This window comes from Anomaloglossus baeobatrachus, unplaced genomic scaffold (genome assembly GCF_048569485.1).
Source record: "Anomaloglossus baeobatrachus isolate aAnoBae1 unplaced genomic scaffold, aAnoBae1.hap1 Scaffold_213, whole genome shotgun sequence".
Classification (NCBI taxonomy): domain Eukaryota; kingdom Metazoa; phylum Chordata; class Amphibia; order Anura; family Aromobatidae; genus Anomaloglossus; species Anomaloglossus baeobatrachus.
Window position 1 is genome coordinate 282,158 of NW_027441983.1, and position 27,786 is coordinate 309,943.

A 27,786-nucleotide genomic window follows, 5' to 3' on the forward strand; every position below is an offset into this window, starting at 1 on the left:
TATTAGCCCGATTAGCGAATTGAAATGAATTTTTATCTAACACACTTTTTACTTGTGACTCGCCCACCCCAGGGCTATGGGACACCCGGTGCCGGGCCGGACTAGTCCGGTGGTAGTCAGTGGTGGCTGGGCCCGGCTCCGTGGCCCTGGTGGGTGTCAGTTGAATATGTGGCTGATGAGTTAGAGTTAATGTTCGTGACGCCACCTGTGGTCTGCGGCTATTAAGCCGCCGCTGTTATGGGAGAACTCCGGGGTGATGTTATGACAGCTATGATGGTACTGCTCCCCACAGGTGGAGCGATGCCCCGGGATACCGTTGGTGCCCGTGAAAGTCTATGGTGTTGTGTGGCTAACACGGTGCAGGGCCGACAGGCGAGGAAAGAACCAGGCACAAACAACAGTCTCTTTACCTTCTCCTCTTTTACTCTGGGAACAGTCCAGTCCTGGGAGACCGTTACAGGTGGTGATGGGGATCCGGTCGGCCTGGAAGTACTTGGGATGATCTTTCTGGCCAGCTGAGTATGAGGCCTACTCCTGTACTTTGCTTTGTGATGATAGGACCCTGCTTCTCTGAATCCAGCAATGGCCCTCTTTGCTGCTGGGACCGATGGCACGTCCCTTCTTTCTGTAGGTGGCTGCGCAGACCCTCTCTCTGGTGCTTCTCCGCTGGAGTCCACACCGGGCCCTGATGCTGCAGCTGTACCTTGGATCTTTCTGGGCCAGGGGCTTGCAGCTCTCCTGCCCTTCGGACTCGGCTACCAGGGACGGATTTTATACCCTGGCAACCACAGACTCCGATGTCTGAGTCTCTCTGCTGCCTCTCAGCTATTCCTGCTTCTCTGGGCCAAGCTGCTCCAGCTCTAGGCCCCAGATTCACAGGACAGCTCACTCTGCGTCTGTTCACTTCCACTACTCCCTTCAGACTGACTCTACTTCCTCCCTCTGGTCAGGTAGAGGAAGGCTCCCTGGAATTCCAGGTTCAGAGCTCCCCCTGCTGGCCGGAGGGAGAACTGTGTTGGGTGTTAAACCTGCTGGCCAATGGATCTCCCAATTACCTCCAGGCTCAGCATTAACCCTTTGGGAGGGCAATGCTGTTGTGGCGACCAGGTCCTAGGGCGCCACACTCCCCCTTAGTTAAATTCAGTACTCCCGGACTGTGGAAACAAAACATAACATGTCATACATTTCATCCCAATATGGGAGGCACATTCTCTTTAACGTTACAAATTCAAACAGTACTATAAGAGTCCAGTGTGGCTCCCTGCCGGGTGTCCATTACACTGCTCCATGGGGGACCCGCCGCGATAAAACCCCCAACGTAGGCTCTGGGCGTGCGTCAGAGCATTGATGACCCCACTCTATGCACGCCGGACGGGTTTTTCTTCAGGGGTGTCGAGCACACTGGTGCTAACTATGAACAATTTAGGTGTTGGCCACCCATAGTCCAGTGGCCCAATTGTCCATTTTCACAATCAAAGAAAAAGAAAAACATTTTGTACACAACATTACAGACATTTCGCATAACTATTTACATTCCAATAAATACTCTTTCTTTCTCCTTTATACATTTGATTCCCTATACCTTAGAGGGGGTTGTCCCCGAGTGCTGCGTTGGGACCTGCGTAGCTCTGGTGTTTGTCCCTGACTACTTAGTGTGTCTCCTATCTCTGTGTTCCTCACGTACACTCTCTGGGTCCACTTGTTTAACCGCTTTCAGGGCCTCCTGCAGGTTTAAGGCATAGTCCCTTATGCTGTCTGTGGCCCGCTGCTTGCACCCAAAGAATCTCATCTTTATCTCTGCTGCGGTGCGGGTGTCAAAAGTACTCTTTAGCTTGGCCAGTATCTGGGTTACTGTCCCTTTATCTGTATCAGGCCAGGACTTCACTTCACGCTGGGCTGCGCCGGCTAGCTGTCCCATTAATATGCCCACCTTCTGGCTCTCAGTCAGCGGATACACCCGGAACAAGCTGTGCAGGCTTTCTCTGAAGTCGCTCAAGGTATGGGACTCCCCGGAGTACTGCGGCAGCCATTCTGCTCCCGGTATGTACGGCATGGTGATCGGCATTACCGGCGCTACAGCGGGGGCTGGGGCGACGGCGACAGGGATTGCTTCGGCTGGTGCTGCGGCGTCTCGGGCTATGGCAGCCACCTGCCCTCCCTCTGCGTCGGACATCTTCCTCCCCCTTAGTGAACCTTACCAGGCTCCGTTCACTTTTCAAATTTCCTTCTGGGTCGCGCGGGGTTAACAGCGCTCTGCTCTGATGGCGCGCTCCCTTCGCGCTCTTTGTCAGGCACGCCCCCCTTCTTCCTGCGCTCAGTGAGGCTAATGGCGGCGGCAGTTTTCAAACAGTGAAACACGCAGTAATACAGTCTTTAAAGCGCAATTCTTCAGGCGCACAGTACCCGGTGTGACCGGGCACGAAATCCTGTTCGTGACGCCAAAAGTTGACTCGCCCACCCCAGGGCTATGGGACACCCGGTGCCGGGCCGGACTAGTCCGGTGGTAGTCAGTGGTGGCTGGGCCCGGCTCCGTGGCCCTGGTGGGTGTCAGTTGAATATGTGGCTGATGAGTTAGAGTTAATGTTCGTGACGCCACCTGTGGTCTGCGGCTATTAAGCCGCCGCTGTTATGGGAGAACTCCGGGGTGATGTTATGACAGCTATGATGGTACTGCTCCCCACAGGTGGAGCGATGCCCCGGGATACCGTTGGTGCCCGTGAAAGTCTATGGTGTTGTGTGGCTAACACGGTGCAGGGCCGACAGGCGAGGAAAGAACCAGGCACAAACAACAGTCTCTTTACCTTCTCCTCTTTTACTCTGGGAACAGTCCAGTCCTGGGAGACCGTTACAGGTGGTGATGGGGATCCGGTCGGCCTGGAAGTACTTGGGATGATCTTTCTGGCCAGCTGAGTATGAGGCCTACTCCTGTACTTTGCTTTGTGATGATAGGACCCTGCTTCTCTGAATCCAGCAATGGCCCTCTTTGCTGCTGGGACCGATGGCACGTCCCTTCTTTCTGTAGGTGGCTGCGCAGACCCTCTCTCTGGTGCTTCTCCGCTGGAGTCCACACCGGGCCCTGATGCTGCAGCTGTACCTTGGATCTTTCTGGGCCAGGGGCTTGCAGCTCTCCTGCCCTTCGGACTCGGCTACCAGGGACGGATTTTATACCCTGGCAACCACAGACTCCGATGTCTGAGTCTCTCTGCTGCCTCTCAGCTATTCCTGCTTCTCTGGGCCAAGCTGCTCCAGCTCTAGGCCCCAGATTCACAGGACAGCTCACTCTGCGTCTGTTCACTTCCACTACTCCCTTCAGACTGACTCTACTTCCTCCCTCTGGTCAGGTAGAGGAAGGCTCCCTGGAATTCCAGGTTCAGAGCTCCCCCTGCTGGCCGGAGGGAGAACTGTGTTGGGTGTTAAACCTGCTGGCCAATGGATCTCCCAATTACCTCCAGGCTCAGCATTAACCCTTTGGGAGGGCAATGCTGTTGTGGCGACCAGGTCCTAGGGCGCCACACTTGCTTTATTCATCCAAATAGCAAACTCATCACCACTCAACTTCACCAACTCTGCTATGTCCCGTGCAGTATCTTGTTGTCAGTCTAATCTAGATCATGTGTAATTGAATGGAATAGATCCCTTTTGGACAAAGTGGAGTCAGATGCTGCAGTGACCACAGGTGTGAGAGGATCTACAATTGGCATCTGGTGTTATCTCTCTGCTTCCACTCCAAATAAAGTTACCTGTTGTTACCTGAACGTCAAATACTAAGAATGGGCGGCCTATGAAAGAATTAGTACTTTCATTAAGTATACTAAACCGGCTAATTGGGAATAGACAAACTGTAAAAAGCCCTCTGAGAAAGCCCCTCTCTAACCTTTGTTAGTAAGCTTTTCTGTAGCCTGCCTGTTGATGTATTTTCGGTTTGAACAGTGCACAACATGAAGAGACGGAACACTGGCGGCTTGTCACAATGCCCCCCGATGACATCACAATAGCGCTGCTGCCTAGAAAACAAGCTGCGCAGAAGAAGTTGTTCTTTGGGTGGGAGGGTGGGCTAGTGGAAGGAGGGGGCAATCTCTTTTTTTCCCGGGTGGTAGGGGGATGACAGGAGAAGGGAAGCGGGTGGTGAGAAAGGTACAGAGGGCAGGGTTTGGGGGCTGGGAAGGAAAGGGAAAAGATTAGGGTTTGGGGATGATGAAAGGGCTTTCTACGGGTAAGGATGGCAAAGGGTGGCAGTGACGGAAAGTCAGGCAACCTGTCCTGTCCGTCTTTTTGTATCGTGAATTGGAAAGACTGCAAGGGGGAGGGGAGTTGCTTGCGCCCTAAAGGAGGAGTTATTCAGATTCATTGCAGTGGGCGGCGGCTGCAAAACGCACCATTCTTCTTGTTTTTGCTCTGCAAAGCAGCCTTTTCAAGGGTTGGCTTGGGTGACAAAATGTCTTGTGTAGGCGTGGGTTTGTCTCCCTCTCGCTCTCTCTCCCTAAGATGTGTCCGGCATAGGCCAGGGTGCCACTCGAGGCCCAAACCAATTCTGGTTATCGCTTCTCGGCCTTTTGGCTAAGATCAAGTGTAGTATCTGTTCTTATCAGTTTAATATCTGATACGTCCCCTATCTGGGGACCATATATTAAATGGATTTTTAGAACAGGGAGATGGAAAAAGAGCTTGCTCTGTCCACTCCACGCATTGACCTGGTATTGCAGTACCTCCAGGAACGGTGCACCCCTTCTTAACCCAGTTTCCAAAAGCAGAACTCGATTCACCTGATTCATATTAGCCCGATTAGCGAATTGAAATGAATTTTTATCTAACACACTTTTTACTTGCTTTATTCATCCAAATAGCAAACTCATCACCACTCAACTTCACCAACTCTGCTATGTCCCGTGCAGTATCTTGTTGTCAGTCTAATCTAGATCATGTGTAATTGAATGGAATAGATCCCTTTTGGACAAAGTGGAGTCAGATGCTGCAGTGACCACAGGTGTGAGAGGATCTACAATTGGCATCTGGTGTTATCTCTCTGCTTCCACTCCAAATAAAGTTACCTGTTGTTACCTGAACGTCAAATACTAAGAATGGGCGGCCTATGAAAGAATTAGTACTTTCATTAAGTATACTAAACCGGCTAATTGGGAATAGACAAACTGTAAAAAGCCCTCTGAGAAAGCCCCTCTCTAACCTTTGTTAGTAAGCTTTTCTGTAGCCTGCCTGTTGATGTATTTTCGGTTTGAACAGTGCACAACATGAAGAGACGGAACACTGGCGGCTTGTCACAATGCCCCCCGATGACATCACAATAGCGCTGCTGCCTAGAAAACAAGCTGCGCAGAAGAAGTTGTTCTTTGGGTGGGAGGGTGGGCTAGTGGAAGGAGGGGGCAATCTCTTTTTTTCCCGGGTGGTAGGGGGATGACAGGAGAAGGGAAGCGGGTGGTGAGAAAGGTACAGAGGGCAGGGTTTGGGGGCTGGGAAGGAAAGGGAAAAGATTAGGGTTTGGGGATGATGAAAGGGCTTTCTACGGGTAAGGATGGCAAAGGGTGGCAGTGACGGAAAGTCAGGCAACCTGTCCTGTCCGTCTTTTTGTATCGTGAATTGGAAAGACTGCAAGGGGGAGGGGAGTTGCTTGCGCCCTAAAGGAGGAGTTATTCAGATTCATTGCAGTGGGCGGCGGCTGCAAAACGCACCATTCTTCTTGTTTTTGCTCTGCAAAGCAGCCTTTTCAAGGGTTGGCTTGGGTGACAAAATGTCTTGTGTAGGCGTGGGTTTGTCTCCCTCTCGCTCTCTCTCCCTAAGATGTGTCCGGCATAGGCCAGGGTGCCACTCGAGGCCCAAACCAATTCTGGTTATCGCTTCTCGGCCTTTTGGCTAAGATCAAGTGTAGTATCTGTTCTTATCAGTTTAATATCTGATACGTCCCCTATCTGGGGACCATATATTAAATGGATTTTTAGAACAGGGAGATGGAAAAAGAGCTTGCTCTGTCCACTCCACGCATTGACCTGGTATTGCAGTACCTCCAGGAACGGTGCACCCCTTCTTAACCCAGTTTCCAAAAGCAGAACTCGATTCACCTGATTCATATTAGCCCGATTAGCGAATTGAAATGAATTTTTATCTAACACACTTTTTACTTGCTTTATTCATCCAAATAGCAAACTCATCACCACTCAACTTCACCAACTCTGCTATGTCCCGTGCAGTATCTTGTTGTCAGTCTAATCTAGATCATGTGTAATTGAATGGAATAGATCCCTTTTGGACAAAGTGGAGTCAGATGCTGCAGTGACCACAGGTGTGAGAGGATCTACAATTGGCATCTGGTGTTATCTCTCTGCTTCCACTCCAAATAAAGTTACCTGTTGTTACCTGAACGTCAAATACTAAGAATGGGCGGCCTATGAAAGAATTAGTACTTTCATTAAGTATACTAAACCGGCTAATTGGGAATAGACAAACTGTAAAAAGCCCTCTGAGAAAGCCCCTCTCTAACCTTTGTTAGTAAGCTTTTCTGTAGCCTGCCTGTTGATGTATTTTCGGTTTGAACAGTGCACAACATGAAGAGACGGAACACTGGCGGCTTGTCACAATGCCCCCCGATGACATCACAATAGCGCTGCTGCCTAGAAAACAAGCTGCGCAGAAGAAGTTGTTCTTTGGGTGGGAGGGTGGGCTAGTGGAAGGAGGGGGCAATCTCTTTTTTTCCCGGGTGGTAGGGGGATGACAGGAGAAGGGAAGCGGGTGGTGAGAAAGGTACAGAGGGCAGGGTTTGGGGGCTGGGAAGGAAAGGGAAAAGATTAGGGTTTGGGGATGATGAAAGGGCTTTCTACGGGTAAGGATGGCAAAGGGTGGCAGTGACGGAAAGTCAGGCAACCTGTCCTGTCCGTCTTTTTGTATCGTGAATTGGAAAGACTGCAAGGGGGAGGGGAGTTGCTTGCGCCCTAAAGGAGGAGTTATTCAGATTCATTGCAGTGGGCGGCGGCTGCAAAACGCACCATTCTTCTTGTTTTTGCTCTGCAAAGCAGCCTTTTCAAGGGTTGGCTTGGGTGACAAAATGTCTTGTGTAGGCGTGGGTTTGTCTCCCTCTCGCTCTCTCTCCCTAAGATGTGTCCGGCATAGGCCAGGGTGCCACTCGAGGCCCAAACCAATTCTGGTTATCGCTTCTCGGCCTTTTGGCTAAGATCAAGTGTAGTATCTGTTCTTATCAGTTTAATATCTGATACGTCCCCTATCTGGGGACCATATATTAAATGGATTTTTAGAACAGGGAGATGGAAAAAGAGCTTGCTCTGTCCACTCCACGCATTGACCTGGTATTGCAGTACCTCCAGGAACGGTGCACCCCTTCTTAACCCAGTTTCCAAAAGCAGAACTCGATTCACCTGATTCATATTAGCCCGATTAGCGAATTGAATTTTTATCTAACACACTTTTTACTTGCTTTATTCATCCAAATAGCAAACTCATCACCACTCAACTTCACCAACTCTGCTATGTCCCGTGCAGTATCTTGTTGTCAGTCTAATCTAGATCATGTGTAATTGAATGGAATAGATCCCTTTTGGACAAAGTGGAGTCAGATGCTGCAGTGACCACAGGTGTGAGAGGATCTACAATTGGCATCTGGTGTTATCTCTCTGCTTCCACTCCAAATAAAGTTACCTGTTGTTACCTGAACGTCAAATACTAAGAATGGGCGGCCTATGAAAGAATTAGTACTTTCATTAAGTATACTAAACCGGCTAATTGGGAATAGACAAACTGTAAAAAGCCCTCTGAGAAAGCCCCTCTCTAACCTTTGTTAGTAAGCTTTTCTGTAGCCTGCCTGTTGATGTATTTTCGGTTTGAACAGTGCACAACATGAAGAGACGGAACACTGGCGGCTTGTCACAATGCCCCCCGATGACATCACAATAGCGCTGCTGCCTAGAAAACAAGCTGCGCAGAAGAAGTTGTTCTTTGGGTGGGAGGGTGGGCTAGTGGAAGGAGGGGGCAATCTCTTTTTTTCCCGGGTGGTAGGGGGATGACAGGAGAAGGGAAGCGGGTGGTGAGAAAGGTACAGAGGGCAGGGTTTGGGGGCTGGGAAGGAAAGGGAAAAGATTAGGGTTTGGGGATGATGAAAGGGCTTTCTACGGGTAAGGATGGCAAAGGGTGGCAGTGACGGAAAGTCAGGCAACCTGTCCTGTCCGTCTTTTTGTATCGTGAATTGGAAAGACTGCAAGGGGGAGGGGAGTTGCTTGCGCCCTAAAGGAGGAGTTATTCAGATTCATTGCAGTGGGCGGCGGCTGCAAAACGCACCATTCTTCTTGTTTTTGCTCTGCAAAGCAGCCTTTTCAAGGGTTGGCTTGGGTGACAAAATGTCTTGTGTAGGCGTGGGTTTGTCTCCCTCTCGCTCTCTCTCCCTAAGATGTGTCCGGCATAGGCCAGGGTGCCACTCGAGGCCCAAACCAATTCTGGTTATCGCTTCTCGGCCTTTTGGCTAAGATCAAGTGTAGTATCTGTTCTTATCAGTTTAATATCTGATACGTCCCCTATCTGGGGACCATATATTAAATGGATTTTTAGAACAGGGAGATGGAAAAAGAGCTTGCTCTGTCCACTCCACGCATTGACCTGGTATTGCAGTACCTCCAGGAACGGTGCACCCCTTCTTAACCCAGTTTCCAAAAGCAGAACTCGATTCACCTGATTCATATTAGCCCGATTAGCGAATTGAAATGAATTTTTATCTAACACACTTTTTACTTGCTTTATTCATCCAAATAGCAAACTCATCACCACTCAACTTCACCAACTCTGCTATGTCCCGTGCAGTATCTTGTTGTCAGTCTAATCTAGATCATGTGTAATTGAATGGAATAGATCCCTTTTGGACAAAGTGGAGTCAGATGCTGCAGTGACCACAGGTGTGAGAGGATCTACAATTGGCATCTGGTGTTATCTCTCTGCTTCCACTCCAAATAAAGTTACCTGTTGTTACCTGAACGTCAAATACTAAGAATGGGCGGCCTATGAAAGAATTAGTACTTTCATTAAGTATACTAAACCGGCTAATTGGGAATAGACAAACTGTAAAAAGCCCTCTGAGAAAGCCCCTCTCTAACCTTTGTTAGTAAGCTTTTCTGTAGCCTGCCTGTTGATGTATTTTCGGTTTGAACAGTGCACAACATGAAGAGACGGAACACTGGCGGCTTGTCACAATGCCCCCCGATGACATCACAATAGCGCTGCTGCCTAGAAAACAAGCTGCGCAGAAGAAGTTGTTCTTTGGGTGGGAGGGTGGGCTAGTGGAAGGAGGGGGCAATCTCTTTTTTTCCCGGGTGGTAGGGGGATGACAGGAGAAGGGAAGCGGGTGGTGAGAAAGGTACAGAGGGCAGGGTTTGGGGGCTGGGAAGGAAAGGGAAAAGATTAGGGTTTGGGGATGATGAAAGGGCTTTCTACGGGTAAGGATGGCAAAGGGTGGCAGTGACGGAAAGTCAGGCAACCTGTCCTGTCCGTCTTTTTGTATCGTGAATTGGAAAGACTGCAAGGGGGAGGGGAGTTGCTTGCGCCCTAAAGGAGGAGTTATTCAGATTCATTGCAGTGGGCGGCGGCTGCAAAACGCACCATTCTTCTTGTTTTTGCTCTGCAAAGCAGCCTTTTCAAGGGTTGGCTTGGGTGACAAAATGTCTTGTGTAGGCGTGGGTTTGTCTCCCTCTCGCTCTCTCTCCCTAAGATGTGTCCGGCATAGGCCAGGGTGCCACTCGAGGCCCAAACCAATTCTGGTTATCGCTTCTCGGCCTTTTGGCTAAGATCAAGTGTAGTATCTGTTCTTATCAGTTTAATATCTGATACGTCCCCTATCTGGGGACCATATATTAAATGGATTTTTAGAACAGGGAGATGGAAAAAGAGCTTGCTCTGTCCACTCCACGCATTGACCTGGTATTGCAGTACCTCCAGGAACGGTGCACCCCTTCTTAACCCAGTTTCCAAAAGCAGAACTCGATTCACCTGATTCATATTAGCCCGATTAGCGAATTGAAATGAATTTTTATCTAACACACTTTTTACTTGCTTTATTCATCCAAATAGCAAACTCATCACCACTCAACTTCACCAACTCTGCTATGTCCCGTGCAGTATCTTGTTGTCAGTCTAATCTAGATCATGTGTAATTGAATGGAATAGATCCCTTTTGGACAAAGTGGAGTCAGATGCTGCAGTGACCACAGGTGTGAGAGGATCTACAATTGGCATCTGGTGTTATCTCTCTGCTTCCACTCCAAATAAAGTTACCTGTTGTTACCTGAACGTCAAATACTAAGAATGGGCGGCCTATGAAAGAATTAGTACTTTCATTAAGTATACTAAACCGGCTAATTGGGAATAGACAAACTGTAAAAAGCCCTCTGAGAAAGCCCCTCTCTAACCTTTGTTAGTAAGCTTTTCTGTAGCCTGCCTGTTGATGTATTTTCGGTTTGAACAGTGCACAACATGAAGAGACGGAACACTGGCGGCTTGTCACAATGCCCCCCGATGACATCACAATAGCGCTGCTGCCTAGAAAACAAGCTGCGCAGAAGAAGTTGTTCTTTGGGTGGGAGGGTGGGCTAGTGGAAGGAGGGGGCAATCTCTTTTTTTCCCGGGTGGTAGGGGGATGACAGGAGAAGGGAAGCGGGTGGTGAGAAAGGTACAGAGGGCAGGGTTTGGGGGCTGGGAAGGAAAGGGAAAAGATTAGGGTTTGGGGATGATGAAAGGGCTTTCTACGGGTAAGGATGGCAAAGGGTGGCAGTGACGGAAAGTCAGGCAACCTGTCCTGTCCGTCTTTTTGTATCGTGAATTGGAAAGACTGCAAGGGGGAGGGGAGTTGCTTGCGCCCTAAAGGAGGAGTTATTCAGATTCATTGCAGTGGGCGGCGGCTGCAAAACGCACCATTCTTCTTGTTTTTGCTCTGCAAAGCAGCCTTTTCAAGGGTTGGCTTGGGTGACAAAATGTCTTGTGTAGGCGTGGGTTTGTCTCCCTCTCGCTCTCTCTCCCTAAGATGTGTCCGGCATAGGCCAGGGTGCCACTCGAGGCCCAAACCAATTCTGGTTATCGCTTCTCGGCCTTTTGGCTAAGATCAAGTGTAGTATCTGTTCTTATCAGTTTAATATCTGATACGTCCCCTATCTGGGGACCATATATTAAATGGATTTTTAGAACAGGGAGATGGAAAAAGAGCTTGCTCTGTCCACTCCACGCATTGACCTGGTATTGCAGTACCTCCAGGAACGGTGCACCCCTTCTTAACCCAGTTTCCAAAAGCAGAACTCGATTCACCTGATTCATATTAGCCCGATTAGCGAATTGAAATGAATTTTTATCTAACACACTTTTTACTTGCTTTATTCATCCAAATAGCAAACTCATCACCACTCAACTTCACCAACTCTGCTATGTCCCGTGCAGTATCTTGTTGTCAGTCTAATCTAGATCATGTGTAATTGAATGGAATAGATCCCTTTTGGACAAAGTGGAGTCAGATGCTGCAGTGACCACAGGTGTGAGAGGATCTACAATTGGCATCTGGTGTTATCTCTCTGCTTCCACTCCAAATAAAGTTACCTGTTGTTACCTGAACGTCAAATACTAAGAATGGGCGGCCTATGAAAGAATTAGTACTTTCATTAAGTATACTAAACCGGCTAATTGGGAATAGACAAACTGTAAAAAGCCCTCTGAGAAAGCCCCTCTCTAACCTTTGTTAGTAAGCTTTTCTGTAGCCTGCCTGTTGATGTATTTTCGGTTTGAACAGTGCACAACATGAAGAGACGGAACACTGGCGGCTTGTCACAATGCCCCCCGATGACATCACAATAGCGCTGCTGCCTAGAAAACAAGCTGCGCAGAAGAAGTTGTTCTTTGGGTGGGAGGGTGGGCTAGTGGAAGGAGGGGGCAATCTCTTTTTTTCCCGGGTGGTAGGGGGATGACAGGAGAAGGGAAGCGGGTGGTGAGAAAGGTACAGAGGGCAGGGTTTGGGGGCTGGGAAGGAAAGGGAAAAGATTAGGGTTTGGGGATGATGAAAGGGCTTTCTACGGGTAAGGATGGCAAAGGGTGGCAGTGACGGAAAGTCAGGCAACCTGTCCTGTCCGTCTTTTTGTATCGTGAATTGGAAAGACTGCAAGGGGGAGGGGAGTTGCTTGCGCCCTAAAGGAGGAGTTATTCAGATTCATTGCAGTGGGCGGCGGCTGCAAAACGCACCATTCTTCTTGTTTTTGCTCTGCAAAGCAGCCTTTTCAAGGGTTGGCTTGGGTGACAAAATGTCTTGTGTAGGCGTGGGTTTGTCTCCCTCTCGCTCTCTCTCCCTAAGATGTGTCCGGCATAGGCCAGGGTGCCACTCGAGGCCCAAACCAATTCTGGTTATCGCTTCTCGGCCTTTTGGCTAAGATCAAGTGTAGTATCTGTTCTTATCAGTTTAATATCTGATACGTCCCCTATCTGGGGACCATATATTAAATGGATTTTTAGAACAGGGAGATGGAAAAAGAGCTTGCTCTGTCCACTCCACGCATTGACCTGGTATTGCAGTACCTCCAGGAACGGTGCACCCCTTCTTAACCCAGTTTCCAAAAGCAGAACTCGATTCACCTGATTCATATTAGCCCGATTAGCGAATTGAAATGAATTTTTATCTAACACACTTTTTACTTGCTTTATTCATCCAAATAGCAAACTCATCACCACTCAACTTCACCAACTCTGCAATGTCCCATGCAGTATCTTGTTGTCAGTCTAATCTAGATCATGTGTAATTGAATGGAATAGATCCCTTTTGGACAAAGTGGAGTCAGATGCTGCAGTGACCACAGGTGTGAGAGGATCTACAATTGGCATCTGGTGTTATCTCTCTGCTTCCACTCCAAATAAAGTTACCTGTTGTTACCTGAACGTCAAATACTAAGAATGGGCGGCCTATGAAAGAATTAGTACTTTCATTAAGTATACTAAACCGGCTAATTGGGAATAGACAAACTGTAAAAAGCCCTCTGAGAAAGCCCCTCTCTAACCTTTGTTAGTAAGCTTTTCTGTAGCCTGCCTGTTGATGTATTTTCGGTTTGAACAGTGCACAACATGAAGAGACGGAACACTGGCGGCTTGTCACAATGCCCCCCGATGACATCACAATAGCGCTGCTGCCTAGAAAACAAGCTGCGCAGAAGAAGTTGTTCTTTGGGTGGGAGGGTGGGCTAGTGGAAGGAGGGGGCAATCTCTTTTTTTCCCGGGTGGTAGGGGGATGACAGGAGAAGGGAAGCGGGTGGTGAGAAAGGTACAGAGGGCAGGGTTTGGGGGCTGGGAAGGAAAGGGAAAAGATTAGGGTTTGGGGATGATGAAAGGGCTTTCTACGGGTAAGGATGGCAAAGGGTGGCAGTGACGGAAAGTCAGGCAACCTGTCCTGTCCGTCTTTTTGTATCGTGAATTGGAAAGACTGCAAGGGGGAGGGGAGTTGCTTGCGCCCTAAAGGAGGAGTTATTCAGATTCATTGCAGTGGGCGGCGGCTGCAAAACGCACCATTCTTCTTGTTTTTGCTCTGCAAAGCAGCCTTTTCAAGGGTTGGCTTGGGTGACAAAATGTCTTGTGTAGGCGTGGGTTTGTCTCCCTCTCGCTCTCTCTCCCTAAGATGTGTCCGGCATAGGCCAGGGTGCCACTCGAGGCCCAAACCAATTCTGGTTATCGCTTCTCGGCCTTTTGGCTAAGATCAAGTGTAGTATCTGTTCTTATCAGTTTAATATCTGATACGTCCCCTATCTGGGGACCATATATTAAATGGATTTTTAGAACAGGGAGATGGAAAAAGAGCTTGCTCTGTCCACTCCACGCATTGACCTGGTATTGCAGTACCTCCAGGAACGGTGCACCCCTTCTTAACCCAGTTTCCAAAAGCAGAACTCGATTCACCTGATTCATATTAGCCCGTTTAGCGAATTGAAATGAATTTTTATCTAACACACTTTTTACTTGCTTTATTCATCCAAATAGCAAACTCATCACCACTCAACTTCACCAACTCTGCTATGTCCCGTGCAGTATCTTGTTGTCAGTCTAATCTAGATCATGTGTAATTGAATGGAATAGATCCCTTTTGGACAAAGTGGAGTCAGATGCTGCAGTGACCACAGGTGTGAGAGGATCTACAATTGGCATCTGGTGTTATCTCTCTGCTTCCACTCCAAATAAAGTTACCTGTTGTTACCTGAACGTCAAATACTAAGAATGGGCGGCCTATGAAAGAATTAGTACTTTCATTAAGTATACTAAACCGGCTAATTGGGAATAGACAAACTGTAAAAAGCCCTCTGAGAAAGCCCCTCTCTAACCTTTGTTAGTAAGCTTTTCTGTAGCCTGCCTGTTGATGTATTTTCGGTTTGAACAGTGCACAACATGAAGAGACGGAACACTGGCGGCTTGTCACAATGCCCCCCGATGACATCACAATAGCGCTGCTGCCTAGAAAACAAGCTGCGCAGAAGAAGTTGTTCTTTGGGTGGGAGGGTGGGCTAGTGGAAGGAGGGGGCAATCTCTTTTTTTCCCGGGTGGTAGGGGGATGACAGGAGAAGGGAAGCGGGTGGTGAGAAAGGTACAGAGGGCAGGGTTTGGGGGCTGGGAAGGAAAGGGAAAAGATTAGGGTTTGGGGATGATGAAAGGGCTTTCTACGGGTAAGGATGGCAAAGGGTGGCAGTGACGGAAAGTCAGGCAACCTGTCCTGTCCGTCTTTTTGTATCGTGAATTGGAAAGACTGCAAGGGGGAGGGGAGTTGCTTGCGCCCTAAAGGAGGAGTTATTCAGATTCATTGCAGTGGGCGGCGGCTGCAAAACGCACCATTCTTCTTGTTTTTGCTCTGCAAAGCAGCCTTTTCAAGGGTTGGCTTGGGTGACAAAATGTCTTGTGTAGGCGTGGCTTTGTCTCCCTCTCGCTCTCTCTCCCTAAGATGTGTCCGGCATAGGCCAGGGTGCCACTCGAGGCCCAAACCAATTCTGGTTATCGCTTCTCGGCCTTTTGGCTAAGATCAAGTGTAGTATCTGTTCTTATCAGTTTAATATCTGATACGTCCCCTATCTGGGGACCATATATTAAATGGATTTTTAGAACAGGGAGATGGAAAAAGAGCTTGCTCTGTCCACTCCACGCATTGACCTGGTATTGCAGTACCTCCAGGAACGGTGCACCCCTTCTTAACCCAGTTTCCAAAAGCAGAACTCGATTCACCTGATTCATATTAGCCCGATTAGCGAATTGAAATGAATTTTTATCTAACACACTTTTTACTTGCTTTATTCATCCAAATAGCAAACTCATCACCACTCAACTTCACCAACTCTGCTATGTCCCGTGCAGTATCTTGTTGTCAGTCTAATCTAGATCATGTGTAATTGAATGGAATAGATCCCTTTTGGACAAAGTGGAGTCAGATGCTGCAGTGACCACAGGTGTGAGAGGATCTACAATTGGCATCTGGTGTTATCTCTCTGCTTCCACTCCAAATAAAGTTACCTGTTGTTACCTGAACGTCAAATACTAAGAATGGGCGGCCTATGAAAGAATTAGTACTTTCATTAAGTATACTAAACCGGCTAATTGGGAATAGACAAACTGTAAAAAGCCCTCTGAGAAAGCCCCTCTCTAACCTTTGTTAGTAAGCTTTTCTGTAGCCTGCCTGTTGATGTATTTTCGGTTTGAACAGTGCACAACATGAAGAGACGGAACACTGGCGGCTTGTCACAATGCCCCCCGATGACATCACAATAGCGCTGCTGCCTAGAAAACAAGCTGCGCAGAAGAAGTTGTTCTTTGGGTGGGAGGGTGGGCTAGTGGAAGGAGGGGGCAATCTCTTTTTTTCCCGGGTGGTAGGGGGATGACAGGAGAAGGGAAGCGGGTGGTGAGAAAGGTACAGAGGGCAGGGTTTGGGGGCTGGGAAGGAAAGGGAAAAGATTAGGGTTTGGGGATGATGAAAGGGCTTTCTACGGGTAAGGATGGCAAAGGGTGGCAGTGACGGAAAGTCAGGCAACCTGTCCTGTCCGTCTTTTTGTATCGTGAATTGGAAAGACTGCAAGGGGGAGGGGAGTTGCTTGCGCCCTAAAGGAGGAGTTATTCAGATTCATTGCAGTGGGCGGCGGCTGCAAAACGCACCATTCTTCTTGTTTTTGCTCTGCAAAGCAGCCTTTTCAAGGGTTGGCTTGGGTGACAAAATGTCTTGTGTAGGCGTGGGTTTGTCTCCCTCTCGCTCTCTCTCCCTAAGATGTGTCCGGCATAGGCCAGGGTGCCACTCGAGGCCCAAACCAATTCTGGTTATCGCTTCTCGGCCTTTTGGCTAAGATCAAGTGTAGTATCTGTTCTTATCAGTTTAATATCTGATACGTCCCCTATCTGGGGACCATATATTAAATGGATTTTTAGAACAGGGAGATGGAAAAAGAGCTTGCTCTGTCCACTCCACGCATTGACCTGGTATTGCAGTACCTCCAGGAACGGTGCACCCCTTCTTAACCCAGTTTCCAAAAGCAGAACTCGATTCACCTGATTCATATTAGCCCGATTAGCGAATTGAAATGAATTTTTATCTAACACACTTTTTACTTGCTTTATTCATCCAAATAGCAAACTCATCACCACTCAACTTCACCAACTCTGCTATGTCCCGTGCAGTATCTTGTTGTCAGTCTAATCTAGATCATGTGTAATTGAATGGAATAGATCCCTTTTGGACAAAGTGGAGTCAGATGCTGCAGTGACCACAGGTGTGAGAGGATCTACAATTGGCATCTGGTGTTATCTCTCTGCTTCCACTCCAAATAAAGTTACCTGTTGTTACCTGAACGTCAAATACTAAGAATGGGCGGCCTATGAAAGAATTAGTACTTTCATTAAGTATACTAAACCGGCTAATTGGGAATAGACAAACTGTAAAAAGCCCTCTGAGAAAGCCCCTCTCTAACCTTTGTTAGTAAGCTTTTCTGTAGCCTGCCTGTTGATGTATTTTCGGTTTGAACAGTGCACAACATGAAGAGACGGAACACTGGCGGCTTGTCACAATGCCCCCCGATGACATCACAATAGCGCTGCTGCCTAGAAAACAAGCTGCGCAGAAGAAGTTGTTCTTTGGGTGGGAGGGTGGGCTAGTGGAAGGAGGGGGCAATCTCTTTTTTTCCCGGGTGGTAGGGGGATGACAGGAGAAGGGAAGCGGGTGGTGAGAAAGGTACAGAGGGCAGGGTTTGGGGGCTGGGAAGGAAAGGGAAAAGATTAGGGTTTGGGGATGATGAAAGGGCTTTCTACGGGTAAGGATGGCAAAGGGTGGCAGTGACGGAAAGTCAGGCAACCTGTCCTGTCCGTCTTTTTGTATCGTGAATTGGAAAGACTGCAAGGGGGAGGGGAGTTGCTTGCGCCCTAAAGGAGGAGTTATTCAGATTCATTGCAGTGGGCGGCGGCTGCAAAACGCACCATTCTTCTTGTTTTTGCTCTGCAAAGCAGCCTTTTCAAGGGTTGGCTTGGGTGACAAAATGTCTTGTGTAGGCGTGGGTTTGTCTCCCTCTCGCTCTCTCTCCCTAAGATGTGTCCGGCATAGGCCAGGGTGCCACTCGAGGCCCAAACCAATTCTGGTTATCGCTTCTCGGCCTTTTGGCTAAGATCAAGTGTAGTATCTGTTCTTATCAGTTTAATATCTGATACGTCCCCTATCTGGGGACCATATATTAAATGGATTTTTAGAACAGGGAGATGGAAAAAGAGCTTGCTCTGTCCACTCCACGCATTGACCTGGTATTGCAGTACCTCCAGGAACGGTGCACCCCTTCTTAACCCAGTTTCCAAAAGCAGAACTCGATTCACCTGATTCATATTAGCCCGATTAGCGAATTGAAATGAATTTTTATCTAACACACTTTTTTCTTGCTTTATTCATCCAAATAGCAAACTCATCACCACTCAACTTCACCAACTCTGCTATGTCCCGTGCAGTATCTTGTTGTCAGTCTAATCTAGATCATGTGTAATTGAATGGAATAGATCCCTTTTGGACAAAGTGGAGTCAGATGCTGCAGTGACCACAGGTGTGAGAGGATCTACAATTGGCATCTGGTGTTATCTCTCTGCTTCCACTCCAAATAAAGTTACCTGTTGTTACCTGAACGTCAAATACTAAGAATGGGCGGCCTATGAAAGAATTAGTACTTTCATTAAGTATACTAAACCGGCTAATTGGGAATAGACAAACTGTAAAAAGCCCTCTGAGAAAGCCCCTCTCTAACCTTTGTTAGTAAGCTTTTCTGTAGCCTGCCTGTTGATGTATTTTCGGTTTGAACAGTGCACAACATGAAGAGACGGAACACTGGCGGCTTGTCACAATGCCCCCCGATGACATCACAATAGCGCTGCTGCCTAGAAAACAAGCTGCGCAGAAGAAGTTGTTCTTTGGGTGGGAGGGTGGGCTAGTGGAAGGAGGGGGCAATCTCTTTTTTTCCCGGGTGGTAGGGGGATGACAGGAGAAGGGAAGCGGGTGGTGAGAAAGGTACAGAGGGCAGGGTTTGGGGGCTGGGAAGGAAAGGGAAAAGATTAGGGTTTGGGGATGATGAAAGGGCTTTCTACGGGTAAGGATGGCAAAGGGTGGCAGTGACGGAAAGTCAGGCAACCTGTCCTGTCCGTCTTTTTGTATCGTGAATTGGAAAGACTGCAAGGGGGAGGGGAGTTGCTTGCGCCCTAAAGGAGGAGTTATTCAGATTCATTGCAGTGGGCGGCGGCTGCAAAACGCACCATTCTTCTTGTTTTTGCTCTGCAAAGCAGCCTTTTCAAGGGTTGGCTTGGGTGACAAAATGTCTTGTGTAGGCGTGGGTTTGTCTCCCTCTCGCTCTCTCTCCCTAAGATGTGTCCGGCATAGGCCAGGGTGCCACTCGAGGCCCAAACCAATTCTGGTTATCGCTTCTCGGCCTTTTGGCTAAGATCAAGTGTAGTATCTGTTCTTATCAGTTTAATATCTGATACGTCCCCTATCTGGGGACCATATATTAAATGGATTTTTAGAACAGGGAGATGGAAAAAGAGCTTGCTCTGTCCACTCCACGCATTGACCTGGTATTGCAGTACCTCCAGGAACGGTGCACCCCTTCTTAACCCAGTTTCCAAAAGCAGAACTCGATTCACCTGATTCATATTAGCCCGATTAGCGAATTGAAATGAATTTTTATCTAACACACTTTTTACTTGCTTTATTCATCCAAATAGCAAACTCATCACCACTCAACTTCACCAACTCTGCTATGTCCCGTGCAGTATCTTGTTGTCAGTCTAATCTAGATCATGTGTAATTGAATGGAATAGATCCCTTTTGGACAAAGTGGAGTCAGATGCTGCAGTGACCACAGGTGTGAGAGGATCTACAATTGGCATCTGGTGTTATCTCTCTGCTTCCACTCCAAATAAAGTTACCTGTTGTTACCTGAACGTCAAATACTAAGAATGGGCGGCCTATGAAAGAATTAGTACTTTCATTAAGTATACTAAACCGGCTAATTGGGAATAGACAAACTGTAAAAAGCCCTCTGAGAAAGCCCCTCTCTAACCTTTGTTAGTAAGCTTTTCTGTAGCCTGCCTGTTGATGTATTTTCGGTTTGAACAGTGCACAACATGAAGAGACGGAACACTGGCGGCTTGTCACAATGCCCCCCGATGACATCACAATAGCGCTGCTGCCTAGAAAACAAGCTGCGCAGAAGAAGTTGTTCTTTGGGTGGGAGGGTGGGCTAGTGGAAGGAGGGGGCAATCTCTTTTTTTCCCGGGTGGTAGGGGGATGACAGGAGAAGGGAAGCGGGTGGTGAGAAAGGTACAGAGGGCAGGGTTTGGGGGCTGGGAAGGAAAGGGAAAAGATTAGGGTTTGGGGATGATGAAAGGGCTTTCTACGGGTAAGGATGGCAAAGGGTGGCAGTGACGGAAAGTCAGGCAACCTGTCCTGTCCGTCTTTTTGTATCGTGAATTGGAAAGACTGCAAGGGGGAGGGGAGTTGCTTGCGCCCTAAAGGAGGAGTTATTCAGATTCATTGCAGTGGGCGGCGGCTGCAAAACGCACCATTCTTCTTGTTTTTGCTCTGCAAAGCAGCCTTTTCAAGGGTTGGCTTGGGTGACAAAATGTCTTGTGTAGGCGTGGGTTTGTCTCCCTCTCGCTCTCTCTCCCTAAGATGTGTCCGGCATAGGCCAGGGTGCCACTCGAGGCCCAAACCAATTCTGGTTATCGCTTCTCGGCCTTTTGGCTAAGATCAAGTGTAGTATCTGTTCTTATCAGTTTAATATCTGATACGTCCCCTATCTGGGGACCATATATTAAATGGATTTTTAGAACAGGGAGATGGAAAAAGAGCTTGCTCTGTCCACTCCACGCATTGACCTGGTATTGCAGTACCTCCAGGAACGGTGCACCCCTTCTTAACCCAGTTTCCAAAAGCAGAACTCGATTCACCTGATTCATATTAGCCCGATTAGCGAATTGAAATGAATTTTTATCTAACACACTTTTTACTTGCTTTATTCATCCAAATAGCAAACTCATCACCACTCAACTTCACCAACTCTGCTATGTCCCGTGCAGTATCTTGTTGTCAGTCTAATCTAGATCATGTGTAATTGAATGGAATAGATCCCTTTTGGACAAAGTGGAGTCAGATGCTGCAGTGACCACAGGTGTGAGAGGATCTACAATTGGCATCTGGTGTTATCTCTCTGCTTCCACTCCAAATAAAGTTACCTGTTGTTACCTGAACGTCAAATACTAAGAATGGGCGGCCTATGAAAGAATTAGTACTTTCATTAAGTATACTAAACCGGCTAATTGGGAATAGACAAACTGTAAAAAGCCCTCTGAGAAAGCCCCTCTCTAACCTTTGTTAGTAAGCTTTTCTGTAGCCTGCCTGTTGATGTATTTTCGGTTTGAACAGTGCACAACATGAAGAGACGGAACACTGGCGGCTTGTCACAATGCCCCCCGATGACATCACAATAGCGCTGCTGCCTAGAAAACAAGCTGCGCAGAAGAAGTTGTTCTTTGGGTGGGAGGGTGGGCTAGTGGAAGGAGGGGGCAATCTCTTTTTTTCCCGGGTGGTAGGGGGATGACAGGAGAAGGGAAGCGGGTGGTGAGAAAGGTACAGAGGGCAGGGTTTGGGGGCTGGGAAGGAAAGGGAAAAGATTAGGGTTTGGGGATGATGAAAGGGCTTTCTACGGGTAAGGATGGCAAAGGGTGGCAGTGACGGAAAGTCAGGCAACCTGTCCTGTCCGTCTTTTTGTATCGTGAATTGGAAAGACTGCAAGGGGGAGGGGAGTTGCTTGCGCCCTAAAGGAGGAGTTATTCAGATTCATTGCAGTGGGCGGCGGCTGCAAAACGCACCATTCTTCTTGTTTTTGCTCTGCAAAGCAGCCTTTTCAAGGGTTGGCTTGGGTGACAAAATGTCTTGTGTAGGCGTGGGTTTGTCTCCCTCTCGCTCTCTCTCCCTAAGATGTGTCCGGCATAGGCCAGGGTGCCACTCGAGGCCCAAACCAATTCTGGTTATCGCTTCTCGGCCTTTTGGCTAAGATCAAGTGTAGTATCTGTTCTTATCAGTTTAATATCTGATACGTCCCCTATCTGGGGACCATATATTAAATGGATTTTTAGAACAGGGAGATGGAAAAAGAGCTTGCTCTGTCCACTCCACGCATTGACCTGGTATTGCAGTACTTCCAGGAACGGTGCACCCCTTCTTAACCCAGTTTCCAAAAGCAGAACTCGATTCACCTGATTCATATTAGCCCGATTAGCGAATTGAAATGAATTTTTATCTAACACACTTTTTACTTGCTTTATTCATCCAAATAGCAAACTCATCACCACTCAACTTCACCAACTCTGCTATGTCCCGTGCAGTATCTTGTTGTCAGTCTAATCTAGATCATGTGTAATTGAATGGAATAGATCCCTTTTGGACAAAGTGGAGTCAGATGCTGCAGTGACCACAGGTGTGAGAGGATCTACAATTGGCATCTGGTGTTATCTCTCTGCTTCCACTCCAAATAAAGTTACCTGTTGTTACCTGAACGTCAAATACTAAGAATGGGCGGCCTATGAAAGAATTAGTACTTTCATTAAGTATACTAAACCGGCTAATTGGGAATAGACAAACTGTAAAAAGCCCTCTGAGAAAGCCCCTCTCTAACCTTTGTTAGTAAGCTTTTCTGTAGCCTGCCTGTTGATGTATTTTCGGTTTGAACAGTGCACAACATGAAGAGACGGAACACTGGCGGCTTGTCACAATGCCCCCCGATGACATCACAATAGCGCTGCTGCCTAGAAAACAAGCTGCGCAGAAGAAGTTGTTCTTTGGGTGGGAGGGTGGGCTAGTGGAAGGAGGGGGCAATCTCTTTTTTTCCCGGGTGGTAGGGGGATGACAGGAGAAGGGAAGCGGGTGGTGAGAAAGGTACAGAGGGCAGGGTTTGGGGGCTGGGAAGGAAAGGGAAAAGATTAGGGTTTGGGGATGATGAAAGGGCTTTCTACGGGTAAGGATGGCAAAGGGTGGCAGTGACGGAAAGTCAGGCAACCTGTCCTGTCCGTCTTTTTGTATCGTGAATTGGAAAGACTGCAAGGGGGAGGGGAGTTGCTTGCGCCCTAAAGGAGGAGTTATTCAGATTCATTGCAGTGGGCGGCGGCTGCAAAACGCACCATTCTTCTTGTTTTTGCTCTGCAAAGCAGCCTTTTCAAGGGTTGGCTTGGGTGACAAAATGTCTTGTGTAGGCGTGGGTTTGTCTCCCTCTCGCTCTCTCTCCCTAAGATGTGTCCGGCATAGGCCAGGGTGCCACTCGAGGCCCAAACCAATTCTGGTTATCGCTTCTCGGCCTTTTGGCTAAGATCAAGTGTAGTATCTGTTCTTATCAGTTTAATATCTGATACGTCCCCTATCTGGGGACCATATATTAAATGGATTTTTAGAACAGGGAGATGGAAAAAGAGCTTGCTCTGTCCACTCCACGCATTGACCTGGTATTGCAGTACCTCCAGGAACGGTGCACCCCTTCTTAACCCAGTTTCCAAAAGCAGAACTCGATTCACCTGATTCATATTAGCCCGATTAGCGAATTGAAATGAATTTTTATCTAACACACTTTTTACTTGCTTTATTCATCCAAATAGCAAACTCATCACCACTCAACTTCACCAACTCTGCTATGTCCCGTGCAGTATCTTGTTGTCAGTCTAATCTAGATCATGTGTAATTGAATGGAATAGATCCCTTTTGGACAAAGTGGAGTCAGATGCTGCAGTGACCACAGGTGTGAGAGGATCTACAATTGGCATCTGGTGTTATCTCTCTGCTTCCACTCCAAATAAAGTTACCTGTTGTTACCTGAACGTCAAATACTAAGAATGGGCGGCCTATGAAAGAATTAGTACTTTCATTAAGTATACTAAACCGGCTAATTGGGAATAGACAAACTGTAAAAAGCCCTCTGAGAAAGCCCCTCTCTAACCTTTGTTAGTAAGCTTTTCTGTAGCCTGCCTGTTGATGTATTTTCGGTTTGAACAGTGCACAACATGAAGAGACGGAACACTGGCGGCTTGTCACAATGCCCCCCGATGACATCACAATAGCGCTGCTGCCTAGAAAACAAGCTGCGCAGAAGAAGTTGTTCTTTGGGTGGGAGGGTGGGCTAGTGGAAGGAGGGGGCAATCTCTTTTTTTCCCGGGTGGTAGGGGGATGACAGGAGAAGGGAAGCGGGTGGTGAGAAAGGTACAGAGGGCAGGGTTTGGGGGCTGGGAAGGAAAGGGAAAAGATTAGGGTTTGGGGATGATGAAAGGGCTTTCTACGGGTAAGGATGGCAAAGGGTGGCAGTGACGGAAAGTCAGGCAACCTGTCCTGTCCGTCTTTTTGTATCGTGAATTGGAAAGACTGCAAGGGGGAGGGGAGTTGCTTGCGCCCTAAAGGAGGAGTTATTCAGATTCATTGCAGTGGGCGGCGGCTGCAAAACGCACCATTCTTCTTGTTTTTGCTCTGCAAAGCAGCCTTTTCAAGGGTTGGCTTGGGTGACAAAATGTCTTGTGTAGGCGTGGGTTTGTCTCCCTCTCGCTCTCTCTCCCTAAGATGTGTCCGGCATAGGCCAGGGTGCCACTCGAGGCCCAAACCAATTCTGGTTATCGCTTCTCGGCCTTTTGGCTAAGATCAAGTGTAGTATCTGTTCTTATCAGTTTAATATCTGATACGTCCCCTATCTGGGGACCATATATTAAATGGATTTTTAGAACAGGGAGATGGAAAAAGAGCTTGCTCTGTCCACTCCACGCATTGACCTGGTATTGCAGTACCTCCAGGAACGGTGCACCCCTTCTTAACCCAGTTTCCAAAAGCAGAACTCGATTCACCTGATTCATATTAGCCCGATTAGCGAATTGAAATGAATTTTTATCTAACACACTTTTTACTTGCTTTATTCATCCAAATAGCAAACTCATCACCACTCAACTTCACCAACTCTGCTATGTCCCGTGCAGTATCTTGTTGTCAGTCTAATCTAGATCATGTGTAATTGAATGGAATAGATCCCTTTTGGACAAAGTGGAGTCAGATGCTGCAGTGACCACAGGTGTGAGAGGATCTACAATTGGCATCTGGTGTTATCTCTCTGCTTCCACTCCAAATAAAGTTACCTGTTGTTACCTGAACGTCAAATACTAAGAATGGGCGGCCTATGAAAGAATTAGTACTTTCATTAAGTATACTAAACCGGCTAATTGGGAATAGACAAACTGTAAAAAGCCCTCTGAGAAAGCCCCTCTCTAACCTTTGTTAGTAAGCTTTTCTGTAGCCTGCCTGTTGATGTATTTTCGGTTTGAACAGTGCACAACATGAAGAGACGGAACACTGGCGGCTTGTCACAATGCCCCCCGATGACATCACAATAGCGCTGCTGCCTAGAAAACAAGCTGCGCAGAAGAAGTTGTTCTTTGGGTGGGAGGGTGGGCTAGTGGAAGGAGGGGGCAATCTCTTTTTTTCCCGGGTGGTAGGGGGATGACAGGAGAAGGGAAGCGGGTGGTGAGAAAGGTACAGAGGGCAGGGTTTGGGGGCTGGGAAGGAAAGGGAAAAGATTAGGGTTTGGGGATGATGAAAGGGCTTTCTACGGGTAAGGATGGCAAAGGGTGGCAGTGACGGAAAGTCAGGCAACCTGTCCTGTCCGTCTTTTTGTATCGTGAATTGGAAAGACTGCAAGGGGGAGGGGAGTTGCTTGCGCCCTAAAGGAGGAGTTATTCAGATTCATTGCAGTGGGCGGCGGCTGCAAAACGCACCATTCTTCTTGTTTTTGCTCTGCAAAGCAGCCTTTTCAAGGGTTGGCTTGGGTGACAAAATGTCTTGTGTAGGCGTGGGTTTGTCTCCCTCTCGCTCTCTCTCCCTAAGATGTGTCCGGCATAGGCCAGGGTGCCACTCGAGGCCCAAACCAATTCTGGTTATCGCTTCTCGGCCTTTTGGCTAAGATCAAGTGTAGTATCTGTTCTTATCAGTTTAATATCTGATACGTCCCCTATCTGGGGACCATATATTAAATGGATTTTTAGAACAGGGAGATGGAAAAAGAGCTTGCTCTGTCCACTCCACGCATTGACCTGGTATTGCAGTACCTCCAGGAACGGTGCACCCCTTCTTAACCCAGTTTCCAAAAGCAGAACTCGATTCACCTGATTCATATTAGCCCGATTAGCGAATTGAAATGAATTTTTATCTAACACACTTTTTACTTGCTTTATTCATCCAAATAGCAAACTCATCACCACTCAACTTCACCAACTCTGCTATGTCCCGTGCAGTATCTTGTTGTCAGTCTAATCTAGATCATGTGTAATTGAATGGAATAGATCCCTTTTGGACAAAGTGGAGTCAGATGCTGCAGTGACCACAGGTGTGAGAGGATCTACAATTGGCATCTGGTGTTATCTCTCTGCTTCCACTCCAAATAAAGTTACCTGTTGTTACCTGAACGTCAAATACTAAGAATGGGCGGCCTATGAAAGAATTAGTACTTTCATTAAGTATACTAAACCGGCTAATTGGGAATAGACAAACTGTAAAAAGCCCTCTGAGAAAGCCCCTCTCTAACCTTTGTTAGTAAGCTTTTCTGTAGCCTGCCTGTTGATGTATTTTCGGTTTGAACAGTGCACAACATGAAGAGACGGAACACTGGCGGCTTGTCACAATGCCCCCCGATGACATCACAATAGCGCTGCTGCCTAGAAAACAAGCTGCGCAGAAGAAGTTGTTCTTTGGGTGGGAGGGTGGGCTAGTGGAAGGAGGGGGCAATCTCTTTTTTTCCCGGGTGGTAGGGGGATGACAGGAGAAGGGAAGCGGGTGGTGAGAAAGGTACAGAGGGCAGGGTTTGGGGGCTGGGAAGGAAAGGGAAAAGATTAGGGTTTGGGGATGATGAAAGGGCTTTCTACGGGTAAGGATGGCAAAGGGTGGCAGTGACGGAAAGTCAGGCAACCTGTCCTGTCCGTCTTTTTGTATCGTGAATTGGAAAGACTGCAAGGGGGAGGGGAGTTGCTTGCGCCCTAAAGGAGGAGTTATTCAGATTCATTGCAGTGGGCGGCGGCTGCAAAACGCACCATTCTTCTTGTTTTTGCTCTGCAAAGCAGCCTTTTCAAGGGTTGGCTTGGGTGACAAAATGTCTTGTGTAGGCGTGGGTTTGTCTCCCTCTCGCTCTCTCTCCCTAAGATGTGTCCGGCATAGGCCAGGGTGCCACTCGAGGCCCAAACCAATTCTGGTTATCGCTTCTCGGCCTTTTGGCTAAGATCAAGTGTAGTATCTGTTCTTATCAGTTTAATATCTGATACGTCCCCTATCTGGGGACCATATATTAAATGGATTTTTAGAACAGGGAGATGGAAAAAGAGCTTGCTCTGTCCACTCCACGCATTGACCTGGTATTGCAGTACCTCCAGGAACGGTGCACCCCTTCTTAACCCAGTTTCCAAAAGCAGAACTCGATTCACCTGATTCATATTAGCCCGATTAGCGAATTGAAATGAATTTTTATCTAACACACTTTTTACTTGCTTTATTCATCCAAATAGCAAACTCATCACCACTCAACTTCACCAACTCTGCTATGTCCCGTGCAGTATCTTGTTGTCAGTCTAATCTAGATCATGTGTAATTGAATGGAATAGATCCCTTTTGGACAAAGTGGAGTCAGATGCTGCAGTGACCACAGGTGTGAGAGGATCTACAATTGGCATCTGGTGTTATCTCTCTGCTTCCACTCCAAATAAAGTTACCTGTTGTTACCTGAACGTCAAATACTAAGAATGGGCGGCCTATGAAAGAATTAGTACTTTCATTAAGTATACTAAACCGGCTAATTGGGAATAGACAAACTGTAAAAAGCCCTCTGAGAAAGCCCCTCTCTAACCTTTGTTAGTAAGCTTTTCTGTAGCCTGCCTGTTGATGTATTTTCGGTTTGAACAGTGCACAACATGAAGAGACGGAACACTGGCGGCTTGTCACAATGCCCCCCGATGACATCACAATAGCGCTGCTGCCTAGAAAACAAGCTGCGCAGAAGAAGTTGTTCTTTGGGTGGGAGGGTGGGCTAGTGGAAGGAGGGGGCAATCTCTTTTTTTCCCGGGTGGTAGGGGGATGACAGGAGAAGGGAAGCGGGTGGTGAGAAAGGTACAGAGGGCAGGGTTTGGGGGCTGGGAAGGAAAGGGAAAAGATTAGGGTTTGGGGATGATGAAAGGGCTTTCTACGGGTAAGGATGGCAAAGGGTGGCAGTGACGGAAAGT

The 27,786-nt window shown here is 47.8% G+C and overlaps 18 non-coding genes across 18 annotated transcripts; all 18 read left to right on the plus strand.

Annotated features, from left to right (window-relative positions):
- Positions 1-4,537: 4,537 nt before the first annotated feature.
- Positions 4,538-4,728, plus strand: LOC142261175 (U2 spliceosomal RNA). Its single transcript, XR_012728925.1, has one exon. It is a non-coding gene; the product is annotated as a U2 spliceosomal RNA (small nuclear RNA).
- A 1,117-nt stretch (positions 4,729-5,845) lies between these two features.
- On the plus strand, positions 5,846-6,036 carry LOC142261177 (U2 spliceosomal RNA). The gene has a single exon (XR_012728926.1). It is a non-coding gene; the product is annotated as a U2 spliceosomal RNA (small nuclear RNA).
- Positions 6,037-7,153: 1,117 nt separating this feature from the next.
- LOC142261178 (U2 spliceosomal RNA) lies at positions 7,154-7,344 on the plus strand. Its single transcript, XR_012728927.1, has one exon. It is a non-coding gene; the product is annotated as a U2 spliceosomal RNA (small nuclear RNA).
- Positions 7,345-8,456: 1,112 nt separating this feature from the next.
- LOC142261179 (U2 spliceosomal RNA) lies at positions 8,457-8,647 on the plus strand. The gene has a single exon (XR_012728928.1). It is a non-coding gene; the product is annotated as a U2 spliceosomal RNA (small nuclear RNA).
- A 1,117-nt stretch (positions 8,648-9,764) lies between these two features.
- On the plus strand, positions 9,765-9,955 carry LOC142261180 (U2 spliceosomal RNA). Its single transcript, XR_012728929.1, has one exon. It is a non-coding gene; the product is annotated as a U2 spliceosomal RNA (small nuclear RNA).
- Positions 9,956-11,072: 1,117 nt separating this feature from the next.
- Positions 11,073-11,263, plus strand: LOC142261182 (U2 spliceosomal RNA). The gene has a single exon (XR_012728931.1). It is a non-coding gene; the product is annotated as a U2 spliceosomal RNA (small nuclear RNA).
- Positions 11,264-12,380: 1,117 nt separating this feature from the next.
- LOC142261183 (U2 spliceosomal RNA) lies at positions 12,381-12,571 on the plus strand. The gene has a single exon (XR_012728932.1). It is a non-coding gene; the product is annotated as a U2 spliceosomal RNA (small nuclear RNA).
- Positions 12,572-13,688: 1,117 nt separating this feature from the next.
- LOC142261184 (U2 spliceosomal RNA) lies at positions 13,689-13,879 on the plus strand. The gene has a single exon (XR_012728933.1). It is a non-coding gene; the product is annotated as a U2 spliceosomal RNA (small nuclear RNA).
- Positions 13,880-14,996: 1,117 nt separating this feature from the next.
- LOC142261185 (U2 spliceosomal RNA) lies at positions 14,997-15,187 on the plus strand. The gene has a single exon (XR_012728934.1). It is a non-coding gene; the product is annotated as a U2 spliceosomal RNA (small nuclear RNA).
- Positions 15,188-16,304: 1,117 nt separating this feature from the next.
- Positions 16,305-16,495, plus strand: LOC142261186 (U2 spliceosomal RNA). Its single transcript, XR_012728935.1, has one exon. It is a non-coding gene; the product is annotated as a U2 spliceosomal RNA (small nuclear RNA).
- Positions 16,496-17,612: 1,117 nt separating this feature from the next.
- Positions 17,613-17,803, plus strand: LOC142261188 (U2 spliceosomal RNA). Its single transcript, XR_012728936.1, has one exon. It is a non-coding gene; the product is annotated as a U2 spliceosomal RNA (small nuclear RNA).
- Positions 17,804-18,920: 1,117 nt separating this feature from the next.
- On the plus strand, positions 18,921-19,111 carry LOC142261189 (U2 spliceosomal RNA). Its single transcript, XR_012728937.1, has one exon. It is a non-coding gene; the product is annotated as a U2 spliceosomal RNA (small nuclear RNA).
- A 1,117-nt stretch (positions 19,112-20,228) lies between these two features.
- On the plus strand, positions 20,229-20,419 carry LOC142261190 (U2 spliceosomal RNA). Its single transcript, XR_012728938.1, has one exon. It is a non-coding gene; the product is annotated as a U2 spliceosomal RNA (small nuclear RNA).
- A 1,117-nt stretch (positions 20,420-21,536) lies between these two features.
- LOC142261275 (U2 spliceosomal RNA) lies at positions 21,537-21,727 on the plus strand. The gene has a single exon (XR_012729015.1). It is a non-coding gene; the product is annotated as a U2 spliceosomal RNA (small nuclear RNA).
- A 1,117-nt stretch (positions 21,728-22,844) lies between these two features.
- Positions 22,845-23,035, plus strand: LOC142261191 (U2 spliceosomal RNA). The gene has a single exon (XR_012728939.1). It is a non-coding gene; the product is annotated as a U2 spliceosomal RNA (small nuclear RNA).
- Positions 23,036-24,152: 1,117 nt separating this feature from the next.
- On the plus strand, positions 24,153-24,343 carry LOC142261192 (U2 spliceosomal RNA). Its single transcript, XR_012728940.1, has one exon. It is a non-coding gene; the product is annotated as a U2 spliceosomal RNA (small nuclear RNA).
- A 1,117-nt stretch (positions 24,344-25,460) lies between these two features.
- LOC142261194 (U2 spliceosomal RNA) lies at positions 25,461-25,651 on the plus strand. The gene has a single exon (XR_012728942.1). It is a non-coding gene; the product is annotated as a U2 spliceosomal RNA (small nuclear RNA).
- Positions 25,652-26,768: 1,117 nt separating this feature from the next.
- Positions 26,769-26,959, plus strand: LOC142261195 (U2 spliceosomal RNA). The gene has a single exon (XR_012728943.1). It is a non-coding gene; the product is annotated as a U2 spliceosomal RNA (small nuclear RNA).
- The last annotated feature ends 827 nt before the right edge of the window (positions 26,960-27,786 follow it).